This window comes from Phocoena phocoena, chromosome 17 (genome assembly GCF_963924675.1).
Source record: "Phocoena phocoena chromosome 17, mPhoPho1.1, whole genome shotgun sequence".
Classification (NCBI taxonomy): Eukaryota; Metazoa; Chordata; class Mammalia; order Artiodactyla; family Phocoenidae; genus Phocoena; species Phocoena phocoena.
The window spans coordinates 39,154,275-39,164,188 of record NC_089235.1 but is presented as its reverse complement, the minus strand read 5'-3'; positions in this window follow the sequence as shown (position 1 = coordinate 39,164,188).

Here is a 9,914-nt window from a genome sequence, read left to right as displayed (position 1 = left end):
GACAGATAAAGATAAATACTGTACGTTACATAGAGGCCAAACTAGTGGTTACCAGTGTGGAGAAGGAAGGAAGGAGGGGCAAGATGGGGATAGAGGGAATTCCCTGACGGTCCAGTGGTTAGGACACTGTGCTTTTGCTGCAGGGGACACTGGTTCAATCCCTGGTCAGGGAACTGAGATCCTGCATGCTTCTTGGCACAACTAAAATAAAATAAAATAGCTACAAAGATATATTGTACAGCACAGGAAATATAGCTGTATTTAATAATTTTAAATGGACTATAATCTACAAAAAATTGAATTGTATGTTGTACACCTGAAACTAATATAATATTGTAAATCAACTATATTTCAATAAAAAACAAACAAAAATATATTTTCTCCAATAAGCTTTAACACATGTACACACTCAGATTCAAAAGACTCAAAAACTATTCTGTAGAAGAGAGGAGTGTCTAGGTTAGAAAAATTCTTTATTACCTTATAATTTCAGCTCATTGTTTTGACCAGACCACTTTTAATTTCTAAATTTATCCAGTGTCAGATAGATGGCTTTGCTACATTTAAAAAGTCTAATGATAGAAGGAAGGAAAGAAAGGAAGTAAGGAAGGAAGAAGGAAAGGAAGGAAGGGAGGGAGGAAAATGAAAGAAAGAAAGAAAGAAAGAAAGAAAGAAAGAAAGAAAGAAAGAAAGAAAGAAAGAAAGAAAGAAAGAAAGAAAGAAGGAAGGAAAGAAAGAAAGAAAGAAAGAGAGAGAGAAAGAAAGAGAGAAAGAAAGAAAGAAAGGAAGAAAGAAAGGATGACACCAGGTCTAGGCCCACAAGAAGCTGTTTGGCTGAGTCAGTTAAGGCAGCAATGGAGTTCATGACGGACAGCGAGAAGACTGGCTCTCTTTCATACAACTTGGTTTTAACTCAGAAGCAAATAGATCTTCCGTCCCTTCCACACTCAAGGCGTCCTGAGGAAAGAGCAGGGGTTCTGTAACACGGCGTGTTGAGAAAGGCAGTCTCACTCCTTGGTTGGCGTTCAGTTATTGGGGCGTGCAGCAAGTTAGGTGGACCCACTGAGGATATTATCTTGATGTGACTAAAGTAGTCCCAACAGAATGGATAAGTGGCTTAAAATGATTCCTGCAAACAACTGGTATGAGCTCAAGGGAACACCAAAGAAATGGCAGGGCTGGTGCTTCTCCAACTCTGAGAACAAGCTCTTTGTCAGCCACACTGAGCTAAAAACAAAATCAAATCTGGTGAGAAGTTGGTCAAACACAGTTAAAATTATCAAAAAGGCTATTTGAAATATGGATTTACGTCCACAACCATTAACAATATAAACAGCTGTAAGGAAGTTTTATGCCTCAAGATATTAGCCTATGATAATATGAAGCCATCATGATCGTCAACACATTTAAAGAGTGAGCATTCAGAACATTATTAATAATGGTATAATTATAATGAGAGCAAAGGAGGTGAATAACATTAATAAAATAAAGTGTAAGATCCATTTCAATGTAGTCAATACATAAACTTTATCTCATCATTTTTAAATTTCTGTCTTTCATGTCTGTTGTAATAGTACATGTATAGAACTGCACACATGTATAGAAATATACCTGAATAGAAACATATGACATATTACTGATGGGGTGCCCAGTGCGATATAGGACAGGACAGTGGATTGCACCCAAGTGACCACCCCAATAATCAGACACTTGATCTCACATGTATCCACTGACAGGAGAAAAAAATTATTAGGCTTAAAACTATGAGTCTAGAAAAACAAACAAACAAACAAACAACAGCAACAAAAAGAACTATGAGTCTGGGAGATAATGAGATCTATCACTCGAGCTGTTCACACTTAGGGTAAATAGATGGTTATTTGATTATGCTGTAGAGAGATTCAAGTAGCCTTTGGAGAATTAGATTAGATGACTTTTAAAGACCTTTTAATCCTAAATTCTATATTCTCATGATTCTTCTGTTTCCAATGTATTTTGGGTCAACTTCTCTCAACAAGTTTATCTTATTCTACCTTTTATTATATTGATTTATGTATGTGTTTGTCTTATGTATGTATTTGTCTCTTCCGGTAGCTTAAATTTTTTGAGGGCGGAGTTTACTTTGTATTACTGGTTGTATCCCCAAATTACCTGAAACCATGTTTTGCAAATTGGAGGCATTCAATAAATGCTTGCTAATTTAAAGAGTGAAGTGTTATCATCTTTAATAAAGCAAAAAATATTGTCTGACTATTTGCGGGATAAAATAAATCAAAATCCAAATAAAACAGTAGAGTAAGTTGTTCAGAGGTCTCAGATCATTTTTGATATTGAATACAGATCAATTTCCGTATTGAACGAACCATCAGTTATTAAAATGTTGTCCTTGTGCAAAGAGGGTAAGGGGCTGCCTCATCACAACAGGTTGTGGCATTGCATGACGTTTTGCTCTCCCAGTGATTATCAATCTATACGTATTTATTGAGCAGTTATCCTGTGTCAAGAGCTGTGTTGTACACTGTGAGTATTATAATAAATATTAGTATGGTTTCTATTCTCAAAGAGCCCAGAATTCAATTCAGGAGACAAAGGAGAAGGCATGTTCATGAAGCAGAGAATGCTGAAATACAAGATATTACGATGTTATAAACTGGTTTCAACCGAACGCTCTGTTGCTCAGGGACAGGAGGGTCCCTGTGGGCTGGAATGATTGGGGAAGGCTTCTTGGGATAGAATGGCTTTGAGCAGGACTTTGAAGGCACCAGCTGCTTTGGTGTCTGGCGAGAACGGTATCCCCCATCAAGGATCAGCCGTTTTTTAGTGATCCATTTGGACATTTGCTGTTAGAATTCTGGGGTAAAATTCAGGCCACAAATCAGAGAGTTTCTTTGTAATCAGAAACATTGATAATATGCTTTGCTGCCATCATAAAGCCCCCAACTCAGTGTTTTTATCTATAACTGTGACAAATTATGGTTGACCTGGTGTTGAAAATCCCTTCCAACTGTAAAATATCTGTAATTTCATGAGAAAAGAAAATCTCCAGAGAGAAAAACAGATCCAGGGCACTTGGCCTTGCAGATGGCCTGTCTAGGTATAGCCCGAAGAAAGCAACAAAGCCCTAGGGTTACGTGGAGAACACAGCTGGGTGAGGAAACGAAAGCACTATGCTTGGTCTCCGTGCTGCGGGCGACTCCAGCAAGGATGGCCCTGCTGAGGCTCCTTAGCAGGCTTGTCCTTGTGAACATGGACCTGGTTCCCACCTGTCTTCGTGGAAGCGGCAGTCCTGCAGCCACAAGGAGAACTGATTTGGTTTCATCCTTCATCAAATCCATCTTGGCTGCTAAGAAGAGCTCAGAGACTCTCAAATGACAGTTCTAGAGAAATGCTTTGCCATTAATGGGTCAAGAGAGAAAGTGACTGTGAGCACAACACGTAGGACAAGCAGAACTCAGTAAAGCTGTAACATCTTTTCTATCTGCTGTTACCGAGGATGAGGATGGCTACATAGGAAACCAACTATCAGAGAGACATTTGTGTATTGCTTTTCATTTTTTCACTTAACAAATACTGATGGAGCAAAATTTACTCATTTATGTAACTGTTCATCAACTCAGTAATTCAACAGCTTTATATGGACGCTCTAACACATCAGGCATTGTGCAATATGTTTGCAGTGTGGAGACCAATACCGCCCTGTCCTGCCCCCCAGAAGATGGCAGTTTACGAAAACGCAGGAGAGGATGCAGCAGTTACAAGGTACTGTGACAAGTGGATGCCAAGGTAACACAGAGAGCAGATACTGGTGGCTCATGGTTGGGAATCAGGGAAAATGTCAGGAATGTGAAGCCTTGGTTAAACCTGCAAAATCTGAGAGGTGGGATGGGAGAAGAGAACCCAGGAAAAAGGATCAGCTTAGGCAAAGGCACAGGGGTGAATATGGTGCGTTCTATGAAATTCATTTACTTGACAAATATTTATTGAGCCTCTCTTATGTGCCCAGCACTGGGTTGAAGCATGGAACCCAACAGACAAAGTCCCTTCTCTTTATGGAGCTAATATTCTAGCAGGGCAGACAAACGAGAAATAATAAACATAACAAATAAGTATGCAGCATGTTAGAAAGTGAGACGTACACAAAAAAGGAAAGAAAGAAAAAGCCGAGCAGGGTAGTTTGATGCTTCTAAAGGGCAGGTGCAAGTAGGAGGTAGCTGGGAACCACCTTGAGCTGCTTCTCTTCTTAACTTCCCTGTTGCTCCTTCCCCGTCCATCTTCCAAACTTTTTCTGGAGTGAACTTCCTGAAATTGATCTTATCAGTCCTCTGATTAGATCATTCAGTGGCTGCTCACTGATTTCAGTTTCAGTTCTGAACCCCTTAGCAGGGCACGTGTGGTCTAACCTCTGCTCACCTCAAGTCACTTCTCCTGGGGCTGTGGATGTCTATTGACTGCCTCCCCATCATCAATTTCCCCCTTCATACCTCCTCTCTGCCCAGCTTCAAGTAGAAGCCGATTCACTTATTCTATACCTTGAGTAGAGTAACTGGTTGTGGGGGTATCAGATCTAAAGAGACCCAATGAGGCTTGTGCCTGGAATCTGGGCATTTTTTCCTGCTCTGGACCACGTCGTATATAGACATGAGACCTGGAACTGGGCTAGACATTTTAGCAAAACCCTCCGAAAGATAAGTTGAAAGATGGAGGTTAGAAGAAAGAGACTAGTAGAGAGCCTGAGCCAGAGTCCCAGAGACATAGATGACGTATGAGCCCTACATCAGTGGTAATTGACGCAGCCTCATCACCACCTGGCAATAGGTTAGAAATGCAACTTTCCAGCCCCCATCCCAGACCTACTGAATCAGAAACTACAGGGTGGAGTCCAACAGTCTGTGTTTTAACAAGTCCTGTAAGAGATTCTGATGCTCGTTAACGTTTGAGAAATACTGACCTACAGCAGTTACTTAAGCCTATAAATCTGCTTTCTAGTTTAAGTCAGTTTGAGTTGGATTTTCCATTACTTGTGTCACTTGCACAGTCCTACTGAACCAGTAGGACTCAGGTGGTGTAAAAACAAATGCAACTTCATTTGTGTCCCTCACTGCCCCTGTAAACCTGTTCAGTGTGGGCAGTCCTCTTACCACTAGGTGAAAATTTGGGCAGGCCCCATAACTTTTCCATTCCTTTTTTCCCCTGTATTTTGTCTATTGTGGCAAAATATACATAATCATAAAATATACATTAAATTTACCATTTTAACTATTTTTAAACGTACAGTTCAGTGGCATTAACTACTCACACTGTTTGTAACCATCATTACCATCTACCTCCAGAACTTTTATATCTTCCCAAACTCAAACTCTGTACCCATTAAAAACTAATTGACCATTCCTCCTACACTCAGCCCATGGTAAGCTCTGATCTACTTTCTGTCTTTTTAAATTTACCTGTTCTAGATAGCTCATATAATTGGAAATGTAAAATATTTGTCCTTCTGTGACTTGCTTACTTTGATTAGCATAATGTCTTCAAGGCTTGTCCATTTTGTAGCATTTGTCTAAATTTCATTCTTTTTTTTTTTGCGGTACGCAGGGCTCTCACTGTTGCGGCCTCTCCTGTTGCAGAGCACAGGCTCCAGACGTTCAGGCTCAGCGGCCATGGCTCACGGGCCCAGCCACTCTGCGGCATGTGGGGTCCTCCCGGACCGGAGAACGAACCCATGTCCCCTGCATCAGCAGGCGGACTCTCAACCACTGCGCCACCAGGGAAGCCCCTTCATTCATTTTTAAGACTGAATGATATTCCGCTAGATGAATACAAGACGGTGGCCAAGATGGCAGAGTAGGAAAACCCTGAATTCACCTTCCACGGACACACCAAAATTACAACTACTTACAGAGCAACTATCAATAAGAATGATCTTAAGACAGGCAGAAAATATTTCCCATAACTAAAGACATAAAGAAGGAGCCACAGTGAGACTGGTAAGAGGAGTGAAGATGTAGTATGGTCAGGACCCACACCCCCAGGTCCTCGACTGACAATGGAAGGGACATCACAATCGTAGAGGCCCTCACTAAGGAGTGAGGTGTCCTCGCTCCATAAGGGGCTCCTCAGCCCAGGGGTCCTACATTGGGAAGATGAGCCCCCCCAAGAACATCTGGCTTATGTTCAGGAGAGACAGAGGGCTGTAGGAAACAGAGACTCCACTTTTTTTTTTTTTTTTTAAACATCTTTATTGGGGTATAATTGCTTTACAATGGTGTGTTAGTTTCTGCTTTACAACAAAGTGAATCAGCTATACATATACATATGTTCCCATATGTCTTCCCTCTTGCATCTCCCTCCCTCCCACTCTCCCCATCCCACCCTTCCAGGCTGTCACAAAGCACCGAGCTAATATCCCTGTGCCTTGCGGCTGCTTCCCCCCAGCTATCTACCTTACTACGTTTGTTAGTGTGTATATGTCCATGACTCTCTCTCGCCCTGTCAAAACTCACCCTTCCCCCTCCCCATATCCTTAAGTCCGTTCTCCAGTAGGTCTGCGTCTTTATTCCTATCTTACCCCTAGGTTCTTCATGACATTTTTTTCCCTTAAATTCCATATATATGTGTTAGCATACGGTATTTGTCTTTTTCTTTCTGACTTACTTCACTCTGTATGACAGATTCTAGGTCTATCCATCTCATTACAAATAGCTCAATTTCATTTCTTTTTAAGGCTGAGTAATATTCCATTGTGTATATGTGCCACATCTTCTTTATCCATTCATCCGATGATGGGCGCTTAGGTTGTTTCCATGTCCTGGCTATTGTAAATAGAGCTGCAATGAACATTTTGGTACATGACTCTCTTTGAATTTTGGTTTTCTCAGGGTATATGCCAAGTAGTGGGATTGCTGGGTCATATGGTAATTCTATTTGTAGTTTTTTAAGGAACCTCCATACTGTTCTCCACAGTGGCTGAACCAATTCACATTCCCACCAGCAGTGCAAGAGTGTCCCCTTTTCTCCACACCCTCTCCAGCATTTATTGTTTCTTGATTTTTTGATGATGGCCATTCTGACTGGTGTGAGATGATATCTCATTGTAGTTTTGATTTGCATTTCTCTAATGATTAATGATGTTGAGCATTCTTTCATGTGTTTGTTGGCATTCTGTATATCTTCTTTGGAGAAATGTCTATTTAGGTCTTCTGCCCATTTTTGGATGGGGTTGTTTGTTTTTTTGTTATTGAACTGCATGAGCTGCTTGTAAATTTTGGAGATTAATCCTTTGTCAGTTGCTTCATTTGCAAATGTTTTCTCCCATTCTGAGGGTTGTCTTTTGGTCTTGGTTCTGGTTTCCTTTGCTGTGCAAAAGCTTTGAAGTTTCATTAGGTCCCATTTGTTTATTTTTGTTTTTATTTCCATTACTCTAGGAGGTGGGTCAGAAAGGATCTTGCTGTGATTTATGTCATAGAGTGTTCTTCCTATGTTTTCTTCTAAGAGTTTGATAGTTTCTGGCCTTACATTTAGGTCTTTAATCCATTTTGAGCTTATTTTTGTGTATGGTGTTAGGGAGTGATCTAATCTCATACTTTTACATGTACCTGTCCAGTTTTCCCAGCACCATTTATTGAAGAGGCTGTCCTTTCTCCACTGTACATTCCTGCCTCCTTTATCAAAGATAAGGTGTCCATATGTGCGTGGGTTTATCTCTGGGCTTTCTATCCTGTTCCACTGATCTATCTTTCTGTTTTTGTGCCAGTACCATGCTGTCTTGATTACTGTTGCTTTGTAATATAGAGAGACTCCACTTTTAAAGGACACATGCATAATCTCACACTGCGTCCCAGCATGGAGGTAATAGTTTAAAAGGGGCCTGATTCAGACCCTCTTGCTGATCTTGGAGAGACTCCTGGAGAGGCAGGAGACAACCAGGACTCCTAGTTCATTAAGTTGCAGGATACAAAATTAATATACAGAAATCTGTTGCATTTCTATATGCTAACAATGAACTATCAAAAAGAGAAATTAAGACAACAATACCATTTACCATTGCATCAAAAAGAATAAAATATTTAGGAATAAATCTAGCTAAGGATGTAAAGACCTGTATTTGGAAAACTATAAGACACTGATAAAAGAAATTAAATATGACACAAACAAATTGAAAGATATACTGTGCTCATGGACTGGAACAATTAATATTGTTTAAACGACCATCTTACCCAAGGCAGTCTATGGATTCAAGCAATCCCTATCAAAATACGAATGGTATTTTTCACAAAACTAGAACAAATAATTCTAAACTTTGTATGGAAACATGAAAGATTTCGAATAACCAAAGTAATCTTGAGGACTTCCCTGGTGGCGCAGTGGTTAAGAATCTGCCTGCCAATGCAAGGGACACGGGTTCGAGCCCTGGTCTGGGAAGATCCCACATGCTGCGGCGCAACTAAGCCCATGTGCCACAACTACTGAGCCTGTGCTCTAGAGCCCGCGAGCCACAGCTACTGAGGCCCACACACCTAGAGCCCATGCTCCGCAACAAGAGAAGCCACCGCAATGAGTAGCTCGTGCACAACAATGAAGAGTAGCGCCTGCTCGCCACAACTAAAGAAAGCCCATGCGCAGCAACAAAGACCTAATGCAGCTAAAAATAAATTAAATTTAATTAATTAATTAATTAAAAAGAAAAGAAACAAAGTAATCATAATAAAGAAGAGCAATGCTGGAGGTGTTATGCGCCTTCATTTCAAACTATACTACAAAGTCACAGTAATCAAAACGGTATGGTGCTGGCACAAAAACAGACACATACATCAAAGAACGGAACAGAGAGCCCAGAAATAAACCCAAGGGTATATGGTCAATTAATCTATTACAAAGGAGGTAATAATATACAATGGGGAAAAGACAACTTCCTCAATAAATGGTGTTGGGAAAACCAGACAGCTAAATGAAAAAGAATCAAATTGGATTACTTTCTCTGTAATGTAACTCAAAATGAATTAGAGACTTATAGGTAAGACCTGAAACCATAAACCTCCTAGAAAAATACATAGGCAGTACACTCTTTGACATTGATCTTAGCAATATGTTTTTGGATCTGTCTTCTCAGGCATGAGAAACAAAAGCAAACATAAACAAATGGGACTACATGAAACTAAAAATCTTTTGCACAGCTAAGGAAACAATCAACAAAATGGAAAGGCCATCTACTGCATGGGAGGAAATATTTGCAATGATACATCTGACAAGGGGTTAATATCCAAAATATACAAAGGACTCATACAACTCAACATCAGAAAAACAAACAACCCAATTCAAAAATGGGCAGAGGACCTGAATAGACATTTTTCCTAAGAAGACAAGCAGATGGCCAACAGACACATGAAAAGATGTTCAACACCACTAATCATTAGGGAAACGCAAATTAAAACCACAATGAGATACCACCTCACATCTATCAGAGTGGCTATCATCAAAAAGACAACAAATAACAAGTGTTGGCAAAGGTGTGGAGAAAAGGGAACCCTCATGCTCTGTTGGTGGGATTGTAAATTGGTGCAGCCACTATGGAAGATAGTGTGGAGGTTCCTCAAAAAATTAAAAATAGAACTGCCATGTGAGCCAATAATTTCATCTCTGGGCATTTACCTGAAGAAAACAAAAATATTGATTTGAAAAGATGTATGCACACCATGCTCATTGCAGCATTATTTACAATAACTAAGATATGGAAGCAACCTAAATGCCCATCCATAGAAGAATGGATAAGGAAGATGTGGTGTATATTTACAATGGGAAATTACTCAGCTATTAAAAAAAATGAAATATTGCCATTTCCCACAAAATGAATGGATCTAGAGGGCATTATGCTAAGTGAAATAAGTCAGACAGAGAAAGACAAATACCATATTGTCTCACTT